General features: G+C 46.8%; 2 long non-coding RNA genes across 3 annotated transcripts in view; one reads left to right on the forward strand and one right to left on the reverse strand.

Annotated features, from left to right (window-relative positions):
* The window catches only part of LOC142924274 (uncharacterized), a 72595-nt gene extending 63483 nt beyond the window's left edge, over positions 1 to 9112 (reverse strand). For both annotated transcript variants that reach the window (XR_012941460.1, XR_012941459.1), the window contains exon 1: positions 9023 to 9112. This is a non-coding gene — a long non-coding RNA (uncharacterized LOC142924274). The remainder of the gene's footprint in view (positions 1 to 9022) is intronic.
* LOC142924275 (uncharacterized) lies at positions 2183 to 9113 on the forward strand. The gene is made up of 3 exons (XR_012941461.1): positions 2183 to 4316; positions 8468 to 8732; positions 9026 to 9113. It is a non-coding gene; the product is annotated as an uncharacterized LOC142924275 (long non-coding RNA).
* Positions 9114 to 20951: the final 11838 nt, after the last annotated feature.

Here is a 20951-nt window from a genome sequence, read left to right on the forward strand (position 1 = left end):
TTTTTTTCTCCTCCTTTCAGGTTGTTTTGTTTCATAGCAACAACAAAAAAGACTAGGGGAATGTTATGAAACTTCGGACACAATCATGGCAGCGCGCAGAGCCTTGCGAATGGCCCTTCCCGTGCGAGATGAACGCGTTATTATACTCGTGTCACTTGGCTAGGGCTCTCGTGTGCAGAATGTCAGGATTCCCCAAGCCACCTGCCTGCCTCTTAATTGCGCACATTTGTAGAGTCTCCCCGTCAAGTTGCGAGTTCCCAGCCCGACAAGCCCAACCCCACCACCCACCCACACCACCTCTTCCACCGAGCAGCCCAATACAGACCGTAATTCTGTGATGTGTGCACTCCCTTAGCCCGTGATGAGTCAGAGAGACACCGCCGTACATGCGCACGCACGCACGCGGACACACACACACGCCCACAGACTTTAAAGACGGGGAAGAGTCAATATTTGCCATCCGCGCTTAACATGATGAAATGGGTGTTAATGCAATGCGGGGGTTGTCTGGCTGCCTGAACACACGGGAATCTCGGGGCGGCTTAGACCGCCCTACGACCACGCGGTCTCTCCACTAATTATTTCCATTGAGCCAAGGTACTGCGTGCGTTGCGCGTGTCAAATTTGTCACCACGAACACACACGCGCGCTGCTTTGCTCAAAGGCCATTAACGATAATCCTATCTCAAGGTTATTTTGCGGCATATTTCCTTTACGCACGCGTAATGATTACAGGCGAGTGGCCAAATCACGTGCAACCGTGGTTTGTTTTGAAATTGTATTGGTTGGAATTTGAATGGCGTTACAAGGGCAAGAGTCCACTCCGTTGCCTTTCAAAGACCGCCCGCTACGCGTTTGACAATCAGAAACGAACCGTCTATTTTGTGATCGATAAATGATTTCAAGTTCCCTTACTTTCAAGAAGGCTGTGTCACGCAGAGGCTAATTCACCATGTCAGGGTTCTAAGCCGACACCTTGGAGGTCCTGGGTTCAAGCCTCGGGGTTGGCAAGTGAGAAGAAAAAAGAATCCACGTTACTGTGGTTTGGAAGGGTGCTCAAGAGCGCCGGGGTGGTGTTTCTCAACCCAATCATTGGCGACCACGCCAACAACAACAACAAAATGTTCCCAGAATAAATGCGCTCAATTTCTCGTTGGCAAAATATTCCAGCGCGAGAGTACACGAATAGCGGGGGATGTTACGGGCTATTTGCTTTATTTAGTTAGTCCAGTGGGGGGGCGGGACACATATGAAAGTTTTTTAATGCGTTACTTATAAACGTATTGGTGGGTGTGCATACGTCTTTTCCGTGTGTCTATGTGCACGAAAGATACATTGCAGAACCATGAAAAATAGCTCGGCTTGAGGCCTTCATCCAGCAGTGGATTATTCATGGCTGCTGCTGCTGATGATGTTGATGTTGCGCATTGTATATGACCGGAGGTCTAGCAATATGCTGATTTGCATTGATTCTTAAGCTCGTCATACATGCATCAAATATGACGCATATCAATCCATGTTTTTCGATTCGTGAATCCAATGCATTCACATGACTGCTGCAGTCACTCGAGATGCTACACTAATCACTATGTCAAGAAATACTTTCTATTTTCGTATCAAATCGTGACATCACACAACAAAAAAGTAAATATCGTCATTTTGCCGAGTATAGACCGTCAGACAATTTATGCCACACACACAAAATCTTGACTACAGTACTCACAGCTGTACGTGTAAACTGCACAATAAATATTCGGTATAATGTGCACATATTTTTAGATAAAGCCACCTCTAAAAAAATTCGTCCTCTAAAAAGGGACGGGATGGAAACATTGCATCGGTGATGATATTTAAAGATTAAGCCAACTTTCTGACTAATATCACAACCATCAGTGCGAGAAGATTATTGACCAAAATGTTGACCCATTATTGTCACTACCAATACCAACTAATTCCTGGCTCCCCTGTACAAGATAATTAAAAACCACACCAGATGCAACATTTCAATACGCAATGTATGCTAACCTTGTTTTGTTTTATTCCTTTTCGCTTTTCCTATTTGAGTCGGTGTGCCCATCGCGAAGTAATAGACCCAGGCAGCCTATTTTTGTTCAGCGGAGCTGGCCTAAATTATCTTGTTTAGCCACAAACAGGCGCGCGCGTGTGTGTATGTGTGTATGTATGTGTGTATGTATGTGTGTGTGCGGAGTGGTGGCGTAGCGGTTAGCGCGCTGCGCTGCAAACCCGGCGACCCGGGTTTGATTCCCGCTCACGGCCAACACCAGTGACGATTATTTGTATCTGTCCTGGGCCTCCTCCCCTAGGTCGACTCAGCCTCAAATGAGTACCTGGTGCGGTGTGTAAACATCGCCACTGGGGAGGCAAAGGCGGTCGGGCATGGTGTTGGCCACCCACCCCCTCGTCTGCCGTGCTGGCCTTCATGAGGTGCTCGCTAACAGCACTTGCCCCTACAGTCTGTTCAGGCTATACGGGGGATCTTTTTAAATCTTTGTGTGTGTATGTGTGCGCGTATATACACGCGTCGTGTTTACAGCGTCGCGTTATGCATGGCCGTGGGCCGGCCCCGTCTGTGCGTCTGTGTGATTGGCCGGTAATGGAGCCCAGCATTCCCCCCCCCCCCTTCGCGGGCTATGGAAATTGCGCGGCGTGGCAATTCATCATGGTTAAGCGGGCTGTCTGTGGCGGCTTTGCCGAGGTCAGGCTATCAGAGGCGCCGACGCGCGCAATGCGCCGCCAACCGCCGTAATCGAATACAAATACAAACTTTATCGCCTCCGATGCAAGCGAAACAAAACGCGCGCGGGAGATCAAATGAAAAGGGATTTAAAAAGGAGTGGTGGTGATATAGACACACATGCACACTCTCTCGCGCGGTCAGACGCGTCTGCTCGGAGAGACAGCGTCCACGACTTCACCAGTGCATTACCGTAAAAGTCTATTAAATCAATCTGTGGCCATCACCGCTGACACGCCGACACATTTTACATTCAAATGCCCGCATTTAAAAAGGTTAACCCTTGTGCCTCCGCTGTGGGCCCGCAATGTATTTTCTATTACAGCGCATGCAGTCCAATTTCATGCATGTTAAGTAGTCGCCTCTCACTCATCGTGAACATAATGAACTGAAGGCCGTTTGTTTGTGGTCCGAGAGGTGGTAAATTTGAGTTAAGAAGAATACCCCCTCCGCTAAAAAAGCATTGCAGGTAATCTTCGCAAAATATCCATGCAGATAACTTTTTTTTTCAAGGAATCGTGGCAACTCTACGTTAGGACACCGACCGCGTCAGTTTACCTTGTTTTGCACAGACTGCAGAGGCATGGGACGTTCACGCCTGCGGAAGTTATTTAAACGCGCGACACATAAAGAGAAAGCCACTCACGTAGAGCTCCCCTGCAGTCAAGTGGAACACTCCCAGCTGTCAACGTGTCTGCTTATCATTGGGAGGGAATCTGAACTTCGTATCATCGTGTTAGACCGGTGTGCGGTGGTTATCACAGCTGCCAGATCATTGCATTTCAAATGCAAACAGAGCGTCTGAACAGCGACATTCGTGATTCCGATAGCAATTCAATTACGAACAAGCGTGCGTTGCAGCTGCATGCCGCAATTAATTTTAGAGCAGCGAATGGATGAGCCGCCCCGCTGACAAAACGCGGGCACTTTTTACAAGTGCCCGCGTAACGTTTAGCATCTTGGCAGCGACACTCGGCGCCACGTACGAGTCAAGAGTGGCAAAGTCTGTTTCTCTTTTTGCTACATTTAATGGTCACGAGAGATGACATCTGTGCTAGGAAATAATCAGAAGATTTTCCAGCTTATTCATTGCTAAAAAAACAAAAACCCTGTTATCCACTTGAGGAATGAGTAGAAGCTTCTACGATATCTCTGTGCACAGTCTAATGGAGCTTGTCTGTGAAGAGATCTTCAAATGCAATAAATAAAACCAAACTAATCACGTGTAGCAACCACAAGCGCTTGCCACTGCACACGGGGGCTGTCTGCTACGGCAAATATTTCGAGTGCGGGACTTTTATTCTTTAGTTAGTTCACAGCGGCGGTGAGTGGTGTGGGAAATGACAATTTTTATGTTTTTTTTTTTCCGGCAATTATTATCGGCGAGTGTAAAACATAGCCGATTAAAAAACATTTAAATAAATTACAAATATAGTTTTTGCTGCGTGGGTCCCCCTGGTGCAGAGCGACAGTTGGTCCCGCCACAGAGCAAGCAGAGAAGGCTGCCATCTGGCTCGCTGCTCCTCGGAGACGCGAGGAAGCACCTAAAGTCAGCCCACAGGTAAGTTAGGTCTCCCGCTAGATTGTCCACAACTGGCACATCCACCCAGCCGCTCGGGAATTTTTTTTTTTGCCTTTCCTATGCTCACGAGGACCGGGGAATGCGTGCGATACGCGCGTCAATGTGAGAACAGCGATGAACGCAATGAAAGCCATATGTTGGTTGCCTCGATCCTTGGATGAGTCAGAGCGTTGTGTCTGACATTGCTTATCTAGTGAGCTTGCGTCTGGTCTCAGAAGAAGCCACATGAATCACCGTCCCCTACAATTCTTAAAAAGCAAACCTTCATATTACTGCTCAAAGTTGATTCAACTCTGACCATTGGTGGTGGTTAGCTAAGAATAACAAAGTGTAGCCCCCTCAATGCTATTTACCAGCTCCAGCATTCAAATACAGCCTACACAGCCACACCTCTTGAAGCTGGACTCCGTGAGGGAACACGAGAGGTCATCAATGGCATTAGCACTGGGAGGACTGATTATATAATCAGGGAACTCGTGCTCTTGGGCATCAGTCCACCACGTGCGCTGCTCGTCTCTAGCTTTTGGACAATGACGTATTAACAAAAAATAATTCATTAAAACAAATTGATGCCGTACCCCCCAAATAATATTTGCACCTGCCGCCGTTGACTCTGACAAGTTGGCTTAATCTGTAATTTTTGCTGTGGAAATGCGGAATTTTTTTCCAGTAAAACTAAGCCTCCCTGGAACACTAGGATGAGGGTTAATTGACCTGGCGAAGGGACCTGCGGTCACGCCAAACGCATCGTTGGAATATAATTGAGCGAGAGACGGAGAGAAAGGAAAAAAAAGCAAGGAATGGTACGTTAACAAAACAATCGCCCTTCAACGTCTGCAACGCCGAATTTCAGCCCACGGTACGTGGCGATGGCACTTTTTTCGAAAATCAAAGGAAAAAAATAAACCTTTGCGGGGATTTTATTTTGAAACTGCGAGAGATAGTTGCATCGTTTAAGACGGCGCGGTTCTCGGGCACGCGTGAAAAGGCTGCAAGTTTGTCTCGCGACCCCCGGCAGACGATAATATCACCGCGCCATTGATTTGTCAAATGTTATAAAAGCGGCGATAACACCCGGCAGGGCCGCGTCAGCCGGCCCGGCCGTGTACTGACAGGAAGCCAATACTTTCCTGCCAGCAAATATGGCATCCGTGGTGACAGGCAGCAAGGGGGCGCGCTGGGTGCTGGCGAGGATGGGGGGGCTGGGGGGGGCTTGGGTTGAGAAGGGTTTGGGTCGAGGAGGAGGCGGGGGGGGGGGAGCTGGAGGAGAGAGGTAGGGGGTGTGGGTGGATTGGGATGGAGTCTTGAATAAAAAAAAGAGTGGGGTGGGGGGGGGAGAGGCAGCAAAAAATCACAACAAAACCAAATTCAAACCGCTGGACACTGAGAAATAAATGATAGAACAAATGCGTAGGGATTTTCGAGGGGACGGGGGGGGGCACTTCAGCTTAAAAAGCAGCAAAGCATTAAAGTGACAGGATCCGTGCGGCCGTATTGAAGTTCACGCGCCGCAGATAGAATTCGTTTTTATTTCAGCGGGGGTATCCGTGCATCGCCGCGTTAAATGAATTATTATAGAAGCTCACCAGGCCTGATGTCAAACGGCACTGCGAGTGGATTTGTTTGGAACTCTGTAATCCTCGGAATTGCACGGAACTTACTTTTGATAAAAGGGTGCACACAAACACGTGGCCACTGTGATATTTACCAAAAAGATTACCAACCTACATTATAATGATTACGTGAAAAAAAATCACAGTATGATACTTTATACAAAAGCGCAGTGATAAAAAGTAAACCTTTCTTTGAGCAGAAACTAAAAAAAATGCTCTCTCTATGCTGTATATCTCGTGCGATGTGTGTGTGTACATCACACGTTCCCGTTTGCTCGGGGAATTGCATCGGTCGTAATAATTTTCCGCAGCACACCGCAATTATTGCTTTCATTTTAAGCTTCGATTTGATGTGGTTTTGTTTTTTTGTTCATGAAGCATTCAGGAGTAATTTCCAGTTTGCCGCAGCTTTATTAAGAGAGAGAAACGGACACGTGGGGTAGTAAAACTCGACAGGCAGATGCGCGTGGCGCTCTCAAAATGACTAGGTTATTGTTCCTCTGTAATTATAAAAACGCACCGTTTTGCAAAATCTTCCGTTGTGGGTTATTCGACGGTTCCTCGTCGGATGCGAGTTGCCGCAATTAAAGTAGTAATTTTTCTGGGCGCGGAGTAGATATTGACATTTATGGCTTTAGCACCATTTCCCCGCTGTAGCATTTGCTCCGAGGCAGGAGCCACAGTCGGTAATTATCCTGTGCTGTTCGGCAGCATCCATAAACCCTCATCACCTCGGGTTATCACGTGACTGCCACACGCCGACACTACATCATCTTTTTTTAAAGCCGTGCCGTCGTTTTGGTAGCAATCCGATTTTTAGCGGGACCGCAGAAAATCGCCGACACGTGTAAGTTAGGCGGTGCGATTGTTTTGTTCGCTCGCCTTTCAGGTTAACTTTTTGGGCGAATTAGTACTGAATGTTCCGATGATTGGTTACCCCAAGCTGAGATTAGCACGGGTGGCTACGTACGGTGTGAAAGTAATTCAACATACATACATTCGTGTGTTGTTCAATTTTGGCGGTGGCAAAGGTTATTTAAAATGACGACGCTTAAAATAATTGATTAATGGATTTTTTAAGCCCACCATGTATGCAAATAGCATGTGGACTTTTGAAATTTAATTATGATTTACGTAACAGGTTCACGTGACTCCTACAACTACCAGTGGCTGCTACATTCCCTGCAATGTTAAAACATGATTCAATTCCTCATTCGTAACTTGATCCTGCATAATGGGAATTAATCGAACCACCAGAGGGGTGAATCACCACATCCCTTCTTTAAATCCACTATGAATATCCACCACTTATTTTATTAAACAGACATTTATTGTCGACCAAATTAAAATAAACTCCCCCTGCCCTCACTTATTAATCTTCATCATTCTTCAATTCTCTCCAAACTCAAGGACAACTCTGATTTCCAGAAATCACCACAGCACACTTTTCATACATGTCCATTAAACCATGATAATGTTGCATTGTGATCAGCCGGTTTCATAATTGACCCAATAACAATCTTGATTTGAGGACAGCTGAGAATCCATTGAAACTAAACCAGCCTCTCTTACATGGGAAACCTGGCTAATAAAAACAACTACAGGACACATGTTCATTTAAAAAAAAACCCACTAAAAAACAACAGCACACAATGACAAAACGTGATCCAAAATGAGAACATTAAAATCATTTGTAACATCAGACAAGAAATATCACTTAAGTGGTGTAACATTTAAGAGGGAGCTTTAAAATCTAAGTACATTTGAACTATATGAAGGTGGAAGGAAATGTAAATGAACATTTAATTTTTTATTCACAGAGATATTTTTTTGTGGTAGAACATCTCCAAGATTCTGTGCTTAAGCAACTTATATCACGTATTTCAGAATCAAAAAATTATCCTGGAGAAATCCGATGACCTATGAAGCTCTTTGTCACAGACGTCCAGTAGGGGCGGGTCACAAAGGTACAACAACAAACAACACATCAAACTATTTGAAGGGGCACCCCCAGTGACAGCTGTCCCTTTGTGGCACGCGATGACTCAGCAGCCACGTGACTATCGCAAGGGGGCATTTGCCTCTCCAAGTCAGAGAGTCCCAGTGCCCGTTCCTTCCAGAAAAAATATCATTGTTAATACAACACAGTTCGATTATCTACTGTGTTAAAACATCGTCATCTGGCCCAGCAAATTGTCCGGGCGAAACTCACGACGAGAACGGGGATATTTTTTTTTTCCCACTTCAAATAAATGGAACTATGGAACGATGGAATGGGTTTGCACTCCCCGACGTTGTGTCCAATGTCGCGGTGCGTTCTTAATTGGCGTTCACTTGCCGCCTCGTTCGCAATATCTCACAGCCCCGCGGTCACGAACGGATAAACACACGAGGGATATTCAGCGTCATCGTGCCCCGTCATGTGCTCGCGGCTTGCCTCATACGCGCTCTTCTAGATTGAAAAGTAATTTCATAGTTTCAACAGTCACTTACTTTGAACTGCCTTTTTGTGTTCAGTTGCGTTGTCCTTCCGCCGCACCTCCGATTAGCACGGCGGGCTACGATGCGGCGCGAAAGAAGTTCTACATACGTACAACGCGCATGCATCGGCATCCCTCGCCGAAAGTGTCTTCAAACAAGCCAGAGCCGCGCAGGATTTGCTCCCTCTGGTAGAGAATTAGCGACTCAGGAGGCGCGAGGAACCACAGACGAACAGGAATGCAGCCACGTGGCGAGCCGGCGCCTGCAATTGCCCAAGTTCCGCGGTCCTCTACAGATGAAGGTGTGAAAAGCCAATGAGTGAGTATTTGCATGTTGTATATAATTGGTTCACGTAACTGCTGCGGCCACTAGCGGTGCTACATTCCCGACCAAAATATTTTTGGGAATTTAATCCTGAATCAAGACAGTTCCTGGGATCGCTGGATTGATCGGGTCATATATTTCCTTGCTTAAAACAGGCGATTTTGAAACTAGCACACAGAGAGAGAGAGGGCTACGGTTTAAACATTCCGTCGATGCCAAATGTCTGTTGTATCTCTGACAAATCGTTTTTTTGTTTTTCTCTCTCACCAGAATGAAGCTCTGAAATGTGCTCGTGCACTTGAGTTGGAGAGCAGGAAGACGTTGCTCTGCAAGCAACACCCCACGCGCACTCCCAGTCCGTATGCCCAGGCAGAAGCCCAATTACGATCCGCGTTTAAAGTTGTGCTTCGACGTGTCGCCATGGCAGGGCGGGCGAGAGCGGCCTAGATTTGTCACGTTTGGTTTGAAGTTGTGGGGGTTGCTAGGGGCGGCGGCGGCTGGGTGTAGCGGAGGGAGTGAACCAGCTGTCTGCCACCTTTCATAAACACAATTCATTAAACAGGCGTGCGCGGCACACACGCGTGCCGTAACCGAATCGCGCGGGCTACACCCGTGCACACTGAAGCGTGCGTCAGCGCTCAACACGCGCGTGCGAATACGCACCCGCGTGTTTATAATTCGATATAAAAAATATATATGAATGTATGTTTAACTTCTTTCGCACCGTACGTAGCCAACCGCGCTAATCTGAGGTGCGGGTGATGGACAACAAACTCACACACAGAAAGCAGTTCTGAAGAAATGAGTTTTCAATCGCGATTGTGTTATAACGGTGAAACAGAAGATAGTGTATACTCCGGATTATAAGGACACACTTTTTCTTCCTCTGGATTTGTAAAGCTAAAGTTAGAGGTGAATCTTATAATCCATTAGGCGTATGTATGTGGAACTTCTTTTGCACCGTACGCTGCCAACCGTGCTAATCGTAGGTGTGGGGGAAGGACGAACTAAACACAAAAAGAAGATCTCAAGAAATGTGTTTTCAAACAACTGCATTTTGTGTTTAGTTTGTTGTCCTTGTATCTGTGTGCACGTGTGTGGCGCTAACAGCACTTGCCCCAATAGCATGTTAAGGCTATACGGGGGATCTTTGTCTTCGTGTGGTGCTGGCTACCCACCCCTCGTGTGCCATGCCGGCCTCCACAGGTGCTCGCTAACAGCACTTGCCCCAAAAGTCTGTAAAGGCTAAACGGGGGGGGAGGGGGGTTCTTTGTCTTTGTTGCAGGTGCGCGAGACCAGAATTGTATCATTTCATTTCCATTTGGCACAAGTTCGAGTTGCACCTGAAACAATCCGGAGAGTACGCGAACGACAAACACCAAACAGTGTCCACAACTCTGTTGCCGGGCTGAATGTAGACGGAGGCAAAAGTCAGCGATCGTCCAACAACAGCGGACAACGCTCGGCACTGAAGTCCATTCCAGCGCCGTGTATATATATATTTTTTTGACCCGAGTTAAAGTGATCGAGAGAGAGAAGCCCTGCGGAATCGCGGCTTAGTGTGGGAAGATACCCTCCTGTCCCGGGTGCTTACACCACTGTTTGCACACCGTGAGTGCCGCATGATCCCATTATCAAATCTGTCAGGTGCTCAACGCTTTTATTGGCTTGATTATTCGAATGGTTGGGAGCGAAACGCGGAGTCATTTATGCATCGCAGGTTGTAACGGGCGGTTCTGATTTTTCACAAAAGCGTAGATGCGGGGATCGCACTGCCACTGCCAGGCGTGCTAAATCGGTCTGTGTGCCATCCCCATACAATGCAGACCTGGGGCCAGTAAGCACAATCATGTTGGAAATAATATCCCCCTTCCTTTGCTCATGCTCAGTTTGATTCTTGCTCGGTTTGCCCTGCAGCAGAGTAGAGTAGTAGGATGAATATCCAGATATCACTGGAATTAATATTTATCGTATTCTCCACGTTGTAACATATTTATCATATTCTCCACGTTGTACATCTTTCGGCAAATAATACACACCCCAAATGTGTGTCTGGTGTTGATAATGTTCATGTAAAGCTGGCCACACACACACCTACCAGATTATAAAATGCTTTTTGCAACTTTCTCTTTTATAAACAGAGGGAGGTGGTGGGACGAGTGGGTCATCATCTGGAGAATACGGTAATTACTGCCCTGTTAAATTACCCCGTGCCATTGATGATGCATCAGAAGTGAATGTATGAAAACTGGACAGGCCGCGTCTTGTTTTTAACGCAACGTTCAAATATTTTCACCACGAAAGCACCGTGTAGATGTAAAATATTTAGTTTTTTAAATACATTTTCTTACAGTTTCATCCGCACTCCAAGGACACACGTTGATTTAGCCCATTGCGATTTGATCCCTGGTGAACCGAGTTCAATTCCCGGCCACGGCTAACATCAGTAGCGAGTGATATTTGACTTCGTCCTGCAATGCGTGGCAAAGTAAGTCAAACAACCCCACAAAACCAAGATGCTTTGGGGAGCCCTTCATCCAATTATTAATTGACAAATGATTGGAAAGAAATAAGTAGTTCCATACGACAGCATACTCCTTACTGCTTATTATATATATCACGTTGCACAATACATTTCTCACCTGCTGAATTGGCAGATTAGTTCAGGATGGTAAAAAGGTTTCCCTGGATATAATTTCTCACACAAAAATGTTAGCAGCAGCGACTGATTGAGTATTTGAATTGAATATTGTTTATGAAACATATTTATTGAAAGAAAAAAAACTTAACATGATTAGGAATAAACCTACAATGAGAATGACATATTCAAAAATATGTAGGCATTAAGAATAACTACACAAAGCCTTGTAAGTGCCCTAAGTGGGCCATATTAAACGCCTCATATATTTCTGTAAGTTCCTATTTGTGCGTCAGAATTTTCAACATTTCCATATGCACGCTTAAACAAAGTCGACGTCGCAATCAAGATCCTAAACGCAATTAGTTGCAGTGTTTTCTTTCATTAATTAATTAACGCAACGAAATGTAAGCAATGTGATTTTCTGGTTGAACTGGATAAATCAGTACAAAAAAGGGCTCAGGCACGTTACACCCCCCCCCCCCCCCCAATCAATTAATGCGCACTTTCAGGCGCTCATTTTTTTCTTTGCAATTTTCAAATTGCAGCTCAAGTCATTAACACACACCACATGGCATTCAATATGGCTGGCATCTGGATGAGTGGGAATGGCCCAACCTGCATTGTGGTTGTAAATGGCCTATTTCAGAAAAATCTGCTTTACCTGTCGCGAACATACAATCGTAAACGTTCCCGCACGGGCGCCTTCACCTGGCTTATTGACGTTACTTAAACAAACAAAAAAAATCTGCCTGGCTTAATTACCATGTCAGAATTAAGGACAATGCATCCTGATGCCCGCGTTCTAAATATAACGTCACCTTCCGCATCAGATTCACGATATTGTGCGGTCGTATTTTTTACGTTATGCGATGTGCATTTATTCACTTAGTGACACTCGATATACGGTACGAAAAAAAAACACGTGAACATGCGTCGGCAGGTTAACTGAACGCATGCATTTAAAAACAGTTGTGTTGTAGGTCACACCTTCAATTCATTTTTATGAATGTAGAAAAATGAATGAAACCATCTGATATTCTAAGCATGGGCACGGCACAAGTCTACAGATAGCAAAACACAAGTGGATCAATTGCTTCATATAAGATAGCAGACACTCCAGAAACATGGCCTACTGTTGTTATTATTGCTGTACAATAAAGGTGGCTACAATCAATTGTCTACGTGCTTTTTAATAATATTTATTGACATAATCATCACAACTTTGCATTTTGCATGTACCTTATCTATGCCATGTAAATGAATTAAAACTAAAGTTTTAAAAAATATGATAATAATTAAGTACTCGGTTAATCCACCATTGGACGAAGACCTGCCCACAGACTTCAGTCATGGAGGTTATCTGGTCATACTTCACCACTTTGGTCAGCGCGAATTGAAGAAGAGAAAGGCCGAAGACCGGTTCAGATATAATTCACCACCGATGTTCGCCATGGCCAGGAATCTAATTTAACAGAGTTCACAGTGTATCGCTCTCACCGCTGCAGCGCTATGATAAGTAATTCATGCCATTATAAAGCACAGCCGGAACCTTTAAAAGGGAAGCAGAAGGCACAACAGGCAAGAGTAATTTAGAATTTGTTCTCCACATCAAATCAGGCACCAGGCACGTAAATGAGACATTAGCGGCACCTGCTAATACCCCCCCCCCATCGCCCCCCACCTGATCCACTACCATCATAACTGGGCAAGGACGACGCTTTTCATGAAGTCCCGTGTATCCCTTCCAAGCAGGCATATGGCTAAATATCTGGCTTCGCGCTGGAGCTGGAAGCGATCGCCGTTTGCGCCAATTAACGAACACTGGGACACGCGCGAGCACTGCCTCGTTTTATGGGGGGGGGGGGGGGGGCATCATCAATTCTAGCGCCGGCTCACCGCGACTGCGGCGCTCCTCGGCATCGGAGAGGGGGTTTCCACGAGTAGTCTCAGATCAAAGTAGCAGTCTAATAGTTTGTGCGAAACCACCTAAGGCGCCTGGCTGGAGGGCAATGCCGTACGGGGTGGTGGTGGTGGGTGGGTGGGGGGGGGATTGGCATAAGGACAACAGTTAAACGGGAGACACGGAGATACAATCCCTGCCTGTCACCTCCTTCTTCCCTTCTACGCAGTCCCCTCGATGAAAAAAATAAAGTGTCATCGGGGGAAACTGCGAGGAAGGTGGCAGCAGCGAAGCTGCTCTCGTTGCCGTGCCAAGGATGTGCCATATGGCTCGGTTGATGGCCAGCGGGGCCGGGCGTGGTAATTACGTTAATTGCGCCTCGCACCCTGGAAATCACGCAGGGAAGTTGGCTGTCAGATTTTTTGGAATTATGACTAATTATCCATGGCCCCCGCAAAGTGCTTCTCTTCGACCCCGCGGGAGCCGGCTGCTTTGCTGTTTTTTTTTGCCCCCAATATTTGATTGCGTTGTATTTTGGCCGTTTCCAAAACCGCTCACCTATAATAGAGTGCATGCTGACCGTTTGAGCATCTGCACGGGGATTGTGCTAAAGACCTCTTTGCGTGATGCAAAGTGCCAAAAAAACGAAAGCACTTTGTCGCAGAATACATTTGTCATATTGTATTTGGGTCGACTGTAAGAGTTGGAGTGGTGCATGTAATTCCATCTTAAGTCAATATAAAATGAGTGCCAGAACCGAATATTCAATTCGTATTCTAGCACTGACAAAGCAATGCAAATAATGCATGTTTAGGCTTGTTAAAAATATTTGACGGATAACCCAGCACCCCTCTCGTGCTGGCAGTCGCTTGAGATGCATATCTTTTTAGTGACACGCGTGCAAGAATAACTTCGTATTGTTTATACAGCCCAGCTTCGGCCACGGCCACTCATACAATATGGATCAAAGAGGACGTCGTTTGCAAGGCATGTATTCTCCCCGTGCATATTAAAGAATAACTGCTGAACCAGCAAGTGGTATATTAGGGAGAGAGTAGTAAAGAGTTGCATAGTTACAAACGCTGTAATTTACTGTACTGCAGGCCCTTAGTCTTCGGAGGCTTTTTAATTTCGCCTCCAATTAATGCTTAACACAGCATCGCACGTAATCGTTCCGTTACTGCTACCTGTGCGTTTTATCGCTGCCCTGGTGCAGAAGCTAACGTTCGCACCAGGATTCGCTTTTTGATGATTTGTTTCCCGGAGTTGTAAACAGAGGACCTTGATGATGAGCGTTAATTGTAACTTCACAGCGGGCTCAATAATCCCCATATCACGCTCCTCGTGCAACATTCGCGCGCATTACTTCCAACCGCTCGGCTCGATCAGTAAACTACAATTTGCAATGGACACATTATTTGCTGAAAATTCTAATCATAATGATAATTATAATTTTAAGCCATGAATCAATTCGCTGCCACGTGGGGGCCTCCACATGCTATGTTGTTCATTGTTCATGGGGTTTTTGACCATACTTCCCCATGCTGGTCAGTGAATGTTTTTTTTTAACGTGAGTAAGCTAAAGGACCGATTCAGATATCACTCACCACTGATGTTAGTCGCAGCCGCAAATCAAACTCAGGTCACCGGGTTCATAGCGCAGTGCGCAAACCACTGCGCCACTGAACTCCCATCCGACAATTCTAAAACGTTGTGTTAGTTGTTTTCAGATTCGTTAAATATTTAGGTTTTGCTTACAAACCTAACAGTTTTGTTTACCACACTTTATATTTATTTTTCGATTTTGTCCAAATGCCGTTTACGCTTGTATTGCCCTGTAACCCATGTCACTCTTGGAAAAGAGACTCGTAGTCTCAACGGACTCTCAGCTTGGTTGAAATAACGGACAGAAATGAATTAATGAATGTGTGCGTTTTTCGCTTTCAGCTCACGAAGCAAACGGAAAAAAAAAACTGGAAACAAAAGCCATCCTGTGACTTGGGCATTTAACACATCTTTAGGCTAAGAAATTCTGGCAGAGAACGCAGTGAAATTTGACCCCATCAACACGTCTAAACGCGCATGAGCCCAGCTCCCTTTGCATTGGACTGCTTTATATGCATCAACTGTGTTCTTGGTTTCAGGCCACGGGATGGTCTCAGCGGTAATTCAGAGCGCGCTGAGCGGGGCGGTTGTTTTAATTGGCCCAGGCGCGTTTAACTTGGCGTGGGGAGACGCGGATAGCCAGAAGTTATCGCACGTTCATTGGTTGCGTGGTAAGATCACTTTTCCAAAGCAGCGGCGCGATAATTAACTACCCCACTGACAATGGGACACTGTATAAATTAGGCGACTGTTAAAACTTGCTATTTTAGACTTTGCAGCGAGGCGACATTGCATTAATTGGCAGTATTGGCTGTCAATTAATGCAATATGCTGGGATGTTATTACATTTATACACAGTTAAACGACTTGCCCTTAAATGCTCAAACAGCGTCAATAACAACGGACAAATGCGCACACGCCACGCACACGCCACGCACACGCCACGCACACGCCACGCACACGCCACGCACACGCCACGCACACGCCACGCACACGCCACGCACACGCCACGCACACGCCACGCACACGCCACGCACACGCCACGCACACGCCACGCACACGCCACGCACACGCCACGCACACGCCACGCACACGCCACGCACACGCCACGCACACGCCACGCACACGCCACGCACACGCCACGCACACGCCACGCACACGCCACGCACACGCCACGCACACGCCACGCACACGCCACGCACACGCCACGCACACGCCACGCACACGCCACGCACACGCCACGCACACGCCACGCACACGCCACGCACACGCCACGCACACGCCACGCACACGCCACGCACACGCCACGCACACGCCACGCACACGCCACGCACACGCCACGCACACGCCACGCACACGCCACGCACACGCCACGCACACGCCACGCACACGCCACGCACACGCCACGCACACGCCACGCACACGCCACGCACACGCCACGCACACGCCACGCACACGCCACGCACACGCCACGCACACGCCACGCACACGCCACGCACACGCCACGCACACGCCACGCACACGCCACGCACACGCCACGCACACGCCACGCACACGCCACGCACACGCCACGCACACGCTACAGCGATGGTTTTGCAAGACAATATACATTATTTTGCGTTATTAAAGCGTAGGCGCGTTAAAGCAGTTGACATTAAATTGTTACTGCCAAACTCTTAAAATACTGCCCCAATATATTTATGCAATGCTCCCTTTTTATAGCTTGTTTTTATTTTCCCTTTATATTTGTTTCTGTTTTCATTTGTCCACAACGGCCAATATTTGAGGGAAATAAAAACGCATAACTCAGTCGGAATGAAGAAGCCATCATCAAGGAGACGAAATGTAAACGGTACCCGCTTGTGTGCAATTAAATTATCACCGTTGACAAAGCAGCTTCCCATTATTCCAAGCCCCTGCTTGATAAGTTTACAGCACGCCTCCAGCAACGCGCTTGCATCTCTCTCCCTCCGACCTCCAACACACCTCCCACCTCCCCCCACCCCACCCCCTCGCCACACAGGCACGCACCACCCCCTGTAACATTGAACGAGGCGACACGTTCAGATAATGAAGACGCTACAAAAGGGCTGCTGCTAGACACCCGCTATGAGTAATATCTATCCGCTGCGTGATTGAATCGTGGGACGGCCGGTGCCAGGTTTCGGTGCGGCAACAATAACCCCCGCGCGAGGCCCTCCCCCCGCCTCTGTTAAAAGCTGCCATTCAGCACCAAGGACAGCGCCCAGCTGCCGCCTGTTGTTCCCACTAATAGGGTCACGCAAAACATTATCTGCAATTAAAATGCCGCAACCTTTCTGCGCAAGAACGCACCGAGCGAATTTATAATTTCCTAACCTTGTAGCTCGCGAGATTTATTGTCGTCCGTACTATTATCGGGGCGCGCCATGCCTCACACGCATACAAAAAAACTAAAAACACTGCCTCGTTTCCTCTTACGGCATCCGCCACCCTCCAAACTGTCAAATTCCCACTCATATTGTGTGTATATTAACTAAGGTTGTTAAACAGTCCGGGGTAAACCAGTAACCGTTCTCAAAATCTATTACCCGTTCTGAAAGTCATAATCAGTAATAAATGCACCGATTGGAATGCGCGAACATACAAACACCACGACGGTGAATGTCACCCTGTTTGTTTGCTTGCTCGTGCCACTGCTGGCAAAAGAGACTCCACTTAGAGGGGGTTCTCGAATGTAAGGAGGTGGGAGTACCCAAACTTTATTCCACCACACGCAACCTGCTGATTGGTTCACTGTGGTTGTTCCAAGATTATCGACGGGTGGACAGAGGTGGGGGGAGGGGATTTAAGAAACATGTCCCAATTGTTTAATGTTCCGCGCCTGTAGATCGAATCAAACCAGCGACCATTGCGGGATATTACACATTGGCCGCTCCCTTCATTTATCAGTTAAAATAAAATATAGAAGCATCACTTTGATTTTGTGTAAATGTTTATATATTTGCGACAAAACCGACAATAGTTTTTTTTTTTTTACCGGGTGTTTTTCACGCGTTTACTGGAAATCACAAACAATATATTTGTTTTAACTCCCAATAAAAAATCTGGCTGAATGAAATATGGTACATCTTTGTATCGTATTATCCTGTGTTTCGAAGGTTTGCGATATACATTACCGATTCTACGAACACACAACTACACGAAAAACTCGCACTCTTTCGCCTCGACCGATGCACCCTCAAATGCCCTGATCACGAGGGACCTCATAGACTCGGCAGACTTTTTTGCCTGCCTTGCTTGTGCCACTAGTTTTTGCTTTGCCTGAATACTATTTGCAAGGCAGATCAGGCCGGTGTTGTCGGCTCGCGGATGAGATTGTGTGGCCAGGAGAGGGTGCTGCCGATCGATTGACTCCCCCGCGTGTGTATGGTGGGTTTTCTCCAATTTTCGTCCAACTGCCAACCGCCGCCGCTGAATATATGTACTTTGAACTTCTTTCACACTGTACGTAGCCAACCGTGCTGATCGGAGATGCGGGGGAAGGACAACAAACTAGAAAAAAAACACACACGAGAAAACCGACTCCACTCACTGACCCAATTTAGGCTACGGTTTAAGCAGACAACAAACTGTAACCATATAAATGTAACCCTTTGTTAATCCACTGCTGGATCAAGGCCTCCCCACGCCGTGTCGGTCATCGAGTGGGAGAAGGGGGGTGTTTGACCATTCTTCAACATTCTCGTCAGTCCAGGTTAGTGACGGGGTGACCCAGGGCAGGCTCAAATATAACTCACCACTGATTGCAGCCGTGGCCAGGAATCGTACTCGAGATTTGCATTGCTCAAGATGCCTCCGATCTCGCACTTTATCCACGAACACACGGAACTTAGGCTGTACTCACTTTCATAGCTAGCTGCGTTCCTGCTGTAGGCCTTCCCCCTCAGTCCAATCTCACCAACCACGCAAGGCAGACATCTCTGCTTGCAGAGTTGGAATAAGGCACAGTGTTCGTGACGGTTCTATGAAGTCGTCTCGGGCACACGCATTGTGCAAACGAAGGTGCTGTACCGCGCTAATGAACATTACCACGTGTAGTGTCGATTGCAGTCAGCTAATTAAACGTGCTCACGGTGGGGGGGGGGGGGGTGAAGAGTAATTGTCCAGTAGTTCATATAAACTTTTCGCTAAACAGTGTCTTTACACGATTACTTATTAAGGGTGTCAATGATTCGTTCCAGCTTCGATCAAATGAACTGCCGCGATCCAATTGGTTAATGTGTGTCCCATCATCTCGTGGGTATTGTTTGTTTCTCGTTTATTCTGTCTCATTTGCACTCATGGGTTTTGGTAAGGGCCGACCGCTGTGCTATTGTTCCATTATTATAATATAACGTCGCATACATAGTTTACGTACATCTAAACACGCCCGTACTTACGCGTGCGAATCTAAATTAATCCGTTAATCGACACGTCGTTACACCCACAGACAATTGTTATTCCCCCGTGAATGGTTTAGTTTCCCATTTATATATATTTGTTTATTATTCACGAAACACGAAACAATCAAGAGCTGATTAATACACGTGACGCGTGTGAACGCAACGTGATAATGACTTTATCTGCAATAAAGTGCCCTAAACCAACAAAAAAACTAACGGGAATCTTCTCATGCTTTACATGGTACGATGACATCACAGATCTTGGGCATGTGTATACACAGAGACTTGTGTACATATAAAAATCTATATATAATGATCCCCCATATAGCCTTAACAGACTGTTGGGGGGAGGTGGTGTTAGCGAGCACCTATGAAAGTCGGAACGGTACACGAGGGGGTGGGTGGTCAGCACCACACAAAATCGCCTTTGTCTTCCTAGTGGCAATGTTTACACACCACGGAAGGTACTCATATCAGGCTAAGTCAACCTAGGGGAGGCCCATCACCGGTTCATATAATCGTCACTGGTGTTGGCAGTGAACGGGATTCGAACTCGGGGTCACGTGTACACACACGGTCTTTTGTTAGCCACCCAACTCAGCAAGGCGTGCGTGGCTGTACATCGGTGCTGTGAACCATCACCCCATTGGCTTGATGTCAATAGTGAGCACCTCTTCCGAATAGGGAAGCGGCGCTGCAATACGCTCATCTGTCATTCGCTCCTCAGTGCTTTTGTTCACCGCTACTAGTAATTGTCCTCGTTTACCCACCCAGTAAAGCCTCATTAAGACTATCTGTCGAGATATTTCGACGTTGAGATGTTTGACCAATACAACGAGTGGCATATGAGAGAAATCTGGGGTACTGGGAGAAAACGAACCACGCATCCAAAAGAATAACACTAAAAGCTATTTCCGCACGCGAGGCTCAACGTGTGTGTGTGTGTGTTAATCGCAGGATGTGGGAGCCGTAGTGTAGCGGTTAGCGAGCTGCGCTAACAACCCGGCGAACCCGAGTTCGTATTCCCGCTCACGACCAATAACAGTGGCGAACATTTGAACCGGTCCTGTGCCTCTCGTAGGTCGACTCAGCCTCAAATTAGTACCTTGTGTGATGTGTAAGCATCGCCACTGGGGAGACAAAGGCGGCCGGGCGTGGTGCTGGCCACCCACCCCCTCGCGTGCCGTTTCCGGCCTTCATAGGTGCTACTTGCTAACAGCATTTGCCCCAGCAGTATATTAAGGCTATACGGGGGATCTTTGAATTATTTGATTAATCACAGCTTTAATGGCCTTGATGATGTAATCCCTCGTCGTCAGTGCATCATCGTGCCGGGCACTGCCACCCCGAGTTTCCCGCGTTTTCAAGGCCAAATGGCCTGCCGTCCACCTTTTGTTTTTAATGGCTACAAATTCAGTGATTATAAAGTAATTGATGTTTTAAAATAGGGGTTTAATAATTTACTACTATTTCGGTGGATCTCTATCTTTTTAATCGGTTAATCATTTCAAAACCACGTCATGTTTTGTTACTTAAAATAATAAGGAAAATATATTTAAGTGATTGAATAAGTACAACTTTATGATTTAATATTGGGGATGTCAGCAGTGGTCGCCCTATGGATAA

Source organism: Petromyzon marinus, chromosome 11 (genome assembly GCF_048934315.1).
Source record: "Petromyzon marinus isolate PM22_M1 ecotype Great Lakes invasive population chromosome 11, UKy_Petmar_22M1.pri1.0, whole genome shotgun sequence".
Classification (NCBI taxonomy): Eukaryota; Metazoa; Chordata; class Hyperoartia; order Petromyzontiformes; family Petromyzontidae; genus Petromyzon; species Petromyzon marinus.